The 8,389-nt window shown below is 30.6% G+C and overlaps 1 long non-coding RNA gene across 1 annotated transcript; it reads right to left on the minus strand.

The window, feature by feature from the left end:
* Window positions 1–1,980: 1,980 nt before the first annotated feature.
* Window positions 1,981–4,005, minus strand: LOC145051206 (uncharacterized). Its single transcript, XR_013683461.1, has 3 exons — window positions 3,671–4,005; window positions 3,409–3,588; window positions 1,981–2,176 (listed from the first exon to the last, which is right to left on the minus strand). It is a non-coding gene; the product is annotated as an uncharacterized LOC145051206 (long non-coding RNA).
* Between the last annotated feature and the right edge of the window lie 4,384 nt (window positions 4,006–8,389).

Below are 8,389 nucleotides of genomic sequence, written 5' to 3' on the forward strand. Positions count from 1 at the left end.
GGTTGTTTAGAGAGAGAGAGAGAGAGAGAGAGAGAGATGGGTGGGTGGGCCCCCTTTATATTAAATAATTATATATATATATATATATATATATATATATATATATATATTTTAAAATAAGTCAAACTTCATAAATGGTCCCTGTGGTAGTGAAAAGACAGAAATACCCTTCACTTAATGGCCAAAAGCTAACGGTGTTAGTGAAAATGACCATTTGTTAAAAGTTTTGAAACCACAGGGACCATCTGTGAGGTTTTTTGAACTTAGGGACTAAACTTGATATTTTCGAAAACCACAGGGACCATTTTTGAAGATTTGTCATTAACAAATAACAATGCCATTTCACCATATCTATTTATTTGTTTATTAAAGTGCCCAGTTTGATTTCTTTTTATTGTCACATTGTACTTTTTCTAGTGTAATATTGTAACTCCAAGAAAAATGTAAGTATAATGTTGTTGATTTTATAGTATTTATTTGTTTATCAAAGCGCCCTAGTTTGATTCATCTACACTTGTATGGATCCACCTTTATACCCTCTCTTTGACAATTTTTTAACTTGTATGTAATTTTATCCAACAATAAAAAAACTCCTTTTTCTAACATAGAAATAAAGGCACCACAAAAACATCAATTTACAGATAAGAAAACAAATTTACAGAATGAGAGTTTTGCAAAAAAAAATCCATAATTACAATTTTCTGAAGCCATGGCAGATTTATGGTTACTGAGAAAAGAAAATGCAAAAATGTTAATAAAATGTGTAAGTAGGTCCCTTCCCCATCTAAGTAAGCTTCCAATCCTAATACTCACAGTGCCCTCATTACCTTCCTGCAAGCACAATTTACCTGAATCCTCATGTAAATCAAAGAATGATCAAGATATATCATTTTTTCATCAATGACAATAACCATAGCTTGTAATAACCACTTCATGTATTGAAAACTAACTACTATCATCCCTGTAAACGTTGTTCCTATCAACAATGAAAATGAATCAGAAGTTGCTAACTGTATTCAAAGACACAAAAAGATAATAAAAATAACATTATTGTAGTGATCTTATAGACGATCAAATAAACCTTGAAATATTAAGGAAATCACTGAACATAACAAGGCTCCATCGATAACCATTAGTCTTTGCAAGATGGCTAAAGCTCTAAATGTCACACAATCATGAAACAAATTATGCCACCATTTCAACATCTCTGTACTTTTCAAAGTGGTTATAACCGTGAGTTGCTGGAAAGTCTACCAAGACTCATACTAATCCTAGCGCAGTGGATACTAAACAATAAACCACCCCATAAAAGATCACAATATACATCAAGAAAGAAAATAATAATCATAATCACATTTACACGATGATGATCTCAACTTTAGCATCTAACCATCATGGAGAAGAATGAATAGAAGCATACATCAAATAAGTTTTTGAAAAATGTAAAACTCCTTTATGATAAAATGTCTAAAGTTTCATATGTTTTGTTGACTTAATAAACAAAACAATAGACATAATATTTTAAGTGAAAGTAGTTTGCTTAAGATAAAACAGGGAACAAACATATTGATATTCCCTTTCACTAAAAGCTTTAAAATTTCCAAACATTGGCCCAAAGAAACCAAATGCTAAGCTACAAAGAGTACTACTCACAATAATTGCTATAGCCAGAAAGCTGAAACTGGTGTAAACATCATGTTTGCAACCACTTTCATCACCGGTCCGAACAGTTAGCATTCTCTCTTTATGGCTAGTTTATATAATTTATGATCTGTTTCAAGAGCATTGAGATATTAGGAAGAGTTGCATTAGTCATTTCCTTAAGGGAACAAACCACTTGAATTCTTTTGTCTTTGGTAAAAAGATTCTCCGCTTCTAAACATATTTGATATCCATTGAATTCCAAAACCTTAAATCATAAAACCAAAATAAAAGGACCAGATTAGTTCTAAATTTAAAAGAAGATATCAAAAGGTACAAATGCATTACAACTTTTTCATAAATATGACAAAATGTTCACCAATTAGGGTTCCATATGAATTTAAAAAGTGAAAGACAATTTGTTGTCAAATGTAAGAGAAAAGATCATCACATTAAATAACAATTTCATTCACATGGACGTGTTTATAATGGTTGAGAAGCATCATTTATGGTTCAATTCACTTTGTCACATGCCCTGCAAAAACAAACATCATGGTTAAAATGTACCATATGTATAACAACGTAGTTTGTTACAAACAAACAAATATTAAAACTTTCATGTTTCTACTTTACTACCTGCTCACAAAAAAAAAGTAAAAAAATAAATGTGTTCTCTTACAAACACAAAGAATAGCAACCTAAGTTTTTATCATAAAAAAGTTTACTGCTTTTACTTTGCTACCAGATCACACATAATTTTTTTTGTTTTTGCTTTGCTGTCATGTTCCTCACAAACCCCTAAAAAATTGGTTTTACTTTGTCGTTAGATCACACTAAAAAGAAAATTTGAATAAGAAGAAGTTGTCAACTTGACTATCATAACTGCAATCTCCTAAGGCTTTTTCTGGTAATTTGATATTTTGAAGAAAACCGTACAAATGGTGATTGAGGAATATCGCCAGGAAAAAGAATTTACAAAACTTCAAATACTAATTATAAGAATCAAGATCCCATCCAAACCCACAATTTCCTAAGAAGATCAATTTCTTAATCGCAATCAAGATTAATACATAAATATAGATTGCTTTATAAGCGGAATACCTGATTCCCTGAACTTTAAAAAAGAAAAAAAAAATTGTGTGTGCATTTCATCGAACACTTTACGTGCATACAAAGTTAAATACTTATTAAAAGAATCAATCATCAATCATATACTAATAAACTACAGTGGTATTAGGATTTAATAGACAAATAAGATTGAATAATAAGGCAATACATATTGATCAATTTAACAATGAATTGCTGCAAAAGAATCCAAATTAGAATCATCGACATCAAACCTTTTATGTAATAGATTAATCCATTATTACCTATTAATCAATTTTGGTTACTGTGGGTTGCAAAATATGCTCGTATTGGCACCTTTTTCATGAACCATTCAAGGAGTTTGATTATTCAAGAAATCAAGCACAAAGATAAAAATAACTTACAAATCCATTATAAAACTGAAAGATTGAAAAATAACTTTTCAAAAGAAAATTCACAAAAGAAGCATCTAAAAGCAGAAGCCATTTCAGACATATCAGCAATTAATGTTCATCTTCAGTAAACACAAACAAAAGATTTCATACATATAATACAGAGTGATAACTAATTTTCAAAACCTCAACTTTGAAAACAACGAAATAGAAGAATGAGCCCCACTCATCCATCCCCAAACATACGTATTAAATGTGAAATCAAATAAATCTAAGCTAGAAACGCTACCTATCGTTAGAGCTTAAAATTCAAGATTGGATATTGTAGTCTTTGTCTCGTCCCTTTGAAGCTGCTTGTAAGGGCTATAAAAGTGAAGCATACAAACTCTTATTTTGAAAGATGGAATGACATTAAGCAAAAGGTGTCTTGGGTTAAGAAAAAAGGGAAAAGAATAAGATCACCCGGTGACTGCAAAAATCATCAAAAATCCATGGTCACTGGAGAGCAATCACTATCAACATAAAATATATGAAAATGAAGAGTATTTTACCCAAACATACTGATGGATCTAAGAATAAAGATGATAACAGCTCATAGAAACATCCAGCAACCAGTCCATCATGCGGTTCTTCCCAAACACTCTCCATCTTCAATTATCGCTTCAAATCTATATCATAACCCTGGATATATAAAAAAAGGGCGAGATTTAGGTTAGATAATTAGGTATTCCAAAACTATATCTCATTAATAAATTTAAACCATATCAGAAACAACTACGATCAATAAAGGGTGGATGGAAACTATCAGAATCGATCCTGCCAGTTTGAACATCCTTTCCGCACATAGGCGGTGGAATTACGCAACAAAGATGTTGAGAATTGGTAGCTGAAGAAATCGTCAAATGAGGAGAGAGAGAGAGAGAGAGAGAGAGAGAGATTAACATTGAATAAGAAGAAGAAGAAGCGATCCTTTAGGGTTGAAATTTGAAAACCAAATCACTTTTATGGGATTACATCCCTTATTTCTGGAAATTAGAGGCTGATTTATAGCATTAAAAGTTGGAAACTCTTAATTGTTTCCGATGCCAGAGCGAGAACGAACGCAAATAGGGATATTAAGAGGTAGAAAGGGTGTTTTTGGAACTTCACATAGAAACTTTGAGCGGGAAAATTCACTGGCAGGGGCTTAGAAAATGCCACCCGACATAAAGGTAGAATAGGGGATATATATATATATATATATATATATATATATATATATATATATATATATATATATATATATATATATATATATATATATAGGGTTAGGTTCATGTGAGACGGCCTAATTTTGTGAGACCGTGAGACGCATTTTTTTATTTTTTTCCGTTAATTCAAGTTCCGAAAATAATATTTAAAAAAAGAATTTTTTTGATTTTTCCATTTATTTTGCATTTTAAAATTATTTTTAGAATATGTACAGTGTAATATTCTATTTAGAATATTTCATGTATTTTTCAAAAAAAATGGGATTTTTTTTTATTTTTTTAGTTAATTCAAGTTCCGAAAATAATATTTAAAAAAAAGAATTCTTAGATTTTTCCATTTATTTTGTATTTTAAAATTATTTTTTATAATATGTCAGTATAATATTCTCTTTAGAATATTTCTCGTATTTTAAAAAAAAAACAGGATTTTTTTTTATTTTTTTATTTTTTTTTAATTTATTCAAGTTCCGAAAATAATATTTAAAAAAAGAATTGTTGGATTTTACCATTTATTTTGCATTTTAAAATTATTTTTAGATTTGGTCTTACGGTCTCACAAAATTAGAATGGTCTCAAATGAACCTGAACATATATATATATATATATATATATATATATATATATATATATATATATATATATATATATATATATGTTAACCAATTAATCGGTTGGCGACCTTAAACCGATTATAATTAGGGTGCTTGGCGGAAACTTGTCAAAATCAGTCAAACTCAGGCTTGACGGTCTTTGACGGTCGTAGGCGTGAAATATTTAAAAAATTCAAAATTTTTAATTTTCAAATTTTTTATTTTTCAAAATTTAAAATATTATACTAAAATTTTCAAAATTCCAAAGTTTTAAAATTTTAAATTTTCAAATACTTAATTTTTTAGGAAATATTAATTTTTTTTAAATAATTTTATTAATAATTTAGGGTCACCGATTAATCCTCGATTAATCCCCGCCTAGTCCGATTAATTTCTTATATATATATATATATATATATATATATATATATATATATATATATATAAAATAGTAATAATAATAATAATATAACTAAATATAAATGATTAATTATTTATTTTTAGTTATATAGGTTATACATATATATTTGTATATTATTTAATAATTAAATATAAATGAATACATAAAAACAAAATTATGATGCAAAAAACAATAACATTAACAATCCTTCATGAATACATCGAGAGAAAATTAATACATTTTAACAATCCTCTATAGTTATAAAAGGTGTTTCAGGATTGTAAGGTTTCAGTTGTCTATAAAGTTCCAGACATGACATGAATAGGGTTTCCCATCCGTCTACACATGGGGCTTTGTGGCGGATCCATAAAGTTGTAATGGTAAGCAGCTGTCAATCTCCTTCTAATTGTACCATCACATAATAATTACCATATACAAGTGAAATTATAAAAACACGATGGTACAAAAATTCTTCCAGGCCTTTCCAAAGAGGAAAGAAAGTGAGAGAGCCTTGTTTGGTTAAAAAAGTAAGGACTACACCAAATCTATTGGCAATGAGGATACATGTTTCAGGAATAAGCAACCAGTGTCTTGTAGGTGCCGACGATTGTAAGAAATTCAATAGAGTATATAGTTCACCGATTCCCTCAGTGAAAACGCTTGCATATGCATCTTGCAAACTCAATAACTTGTCTAGTAGTTGACGCCGAACAATCATCCTCGCCATACCCAAGAGAAACAGATATTGCTCGAAATCCACAATTTTCATATCCCCTACATCTTGTATATAGTGATGTAAGGATGAAACATCACATGAATTTCATCTATAAGTCGATGATTGTAGCATGATTGAAGCTCTTCCTTCAAGTCTGGAATTTCATTCAAGTCTGAAATTTCATTCACGTCTGGATATTAATTCAAGTCTGGATCTTCCTTAAAGTCTAAAATTTCATTCAAGTCTGGAATTTCAATCATGTCTGGAATTTTGGTTATGTATGAACTATGTCTTGCCAGTTCCTTGTTGTTCAACTCAATAGACTTTGACATGGTTGAAAAGTTGCGTCTTCTTGGAGCATGATTGATAGAATCAGCTTGTTTTTGTTTTTGTTTCTTCAGACGTGGTCGTCCACGCATATTTTTTGAATTTCAGGTTCTCTAATGTGTGTTTTACTTGGCTAGAATATATCTAGTAGCTTTCTCATCATGATTTTTTTCATAGCTCCTGGTTGCTTATTGTAGGTTTCTTTAAATTCTTCAAATTTACCATCACCACATACATACTCATTTTCCATAGAAATTGATGGTGAAATTTTAAGCTTTCTCCGGAATACATCAATCAATTCCAATGGAATACACTCACATGCATTTAAATATCATTAATATATAAACAATCAATATATAACTTAAATTTTTAAAATAAAATTGTCAAATATACCATCAGATTTCAAGTACGTTGATAGCATGCAAGCACATAGTAAGTCTGATGGGTTTTGAGCAGAACCTCATTACTATGGTGTAGATGCAACCCTAATGCTTTCGATCTAGGTTTTCCTCAAATTATACATGTAAACAATCTTCCAAAGCATAAACCCTAATCTAACATGTCTAAGAACGAAATTCATATGTAAATAAGGGCTTGGAATCTTACCTTACTTGTTATGTAGCAATAACAAGAACAATCCACAAAGTCTTTGATTCTTGAAAGCTTAGTGCCCTAAGTGTTGCACCTCTAATGGGGTCACAAACACTTTATGCAAAGGTTGATGTAGGAGAGAGGAGGATTTCGACCACTCTAGGGTTTCTTAAAGCCTTGGACCAAAATCCCTTGTAATGGGGTCTATTTATACTTGTGGATGCTAGGGTTTTAGATGGAAACCCTAATGTCACTGCTTATGCCTTAAGCAGCCCATGGACCCCTTTAGAATAGCCCTTGGACAAATTCCTTATGGGCTTCCCATAGAATTCGTCCAACCTTATTCCAAGGTAATCCATTAGCCCAATTGCACTAACAAATAATTACAATTATAGTCCCCTTTATTTAACTAGTCTTTTTTGACCACCAAATTAATTCCAAATTAATTTTTGATCAATACTAATTAAATAATATGATTTACAAATAATATATTAATCTTGTAATATATTAATAAAATTGTTTTCAGTATGAATTTATTATTCGTATAATAAATTCTACTCTCTCTCATCTTGTCATCCTATCAAGTTGCATGAGTGAAGGCAACCCAAAAAGGACCATGCTCATAATCGGGTCAAGTATATACCAAAATAGTTATGGGCTTAGACACATAATCCAACAGTCTTCCACTTGGATAAGTCTAATAACTATTTTTCAAGTACGACTTTAGAACCTCACTAGCAATCGTAGCTTTCAAATGTCGCTGTTGAACTATGATCTTATCAGCAACACGTCCTTTAGATATGGGATCATATATTCCTCCATTCTAGATATCGTATGAAATGAGACATGGATTATAATCATTCTCATTGTTCATATGTTGTTTCCCAATTTCCGATTTATGATGACTGACAACAGACTACAATTGAACACATCAACTTAGTCCAGGCTTGGCCAAGCGCTTAGGGCGTCATATGCTTGAACTATTTACTCATCAAATTACACACAACAATACGTTTTATAACATCAAGTTACTGATGCATTTACGTATTATCAATGCGCAACCGATTGACAAAAAACAACTCATATCTCTCCGTTTTAAGAATATAAGATATTATCATGTCACTAATCACTCGTGATAAAATCCATGAAGTTATTTCAGGAGCACTCATGAACATTGCAACCGACTTTTACTATGTCTAAAATGCTTCAGACAATCTACAGTTAGATTCATGAGAGTCTTGCCTCAATACCTACTTCCAAAGTATGATCGACTGTGGATGGTTTGAATAGTCTTATTATTCGGGAAGTTAAAACATGCGAAGTGAAACACAAGAATAATCGAATCCAATATGGCCTCAAAACTTGTGAGTTTAAATAAATCACCTTTTATTTAATCA

This window comes from Lactuca serriola, chromosome 5 (genome assembly GCF_051521515.1).
Source record: "Lactuca serriola cultivar US96UC23 chromosome 5, Lser_US96UC23_V15, whole genome shotgun sequence".
Classification (NCBI taxonomy): Eukaryota; Viridiplantae; Streptophyta; class Magnoliopsida; order Asterales; family Asteraceae; genus Lactuca; species Lactuca serriola.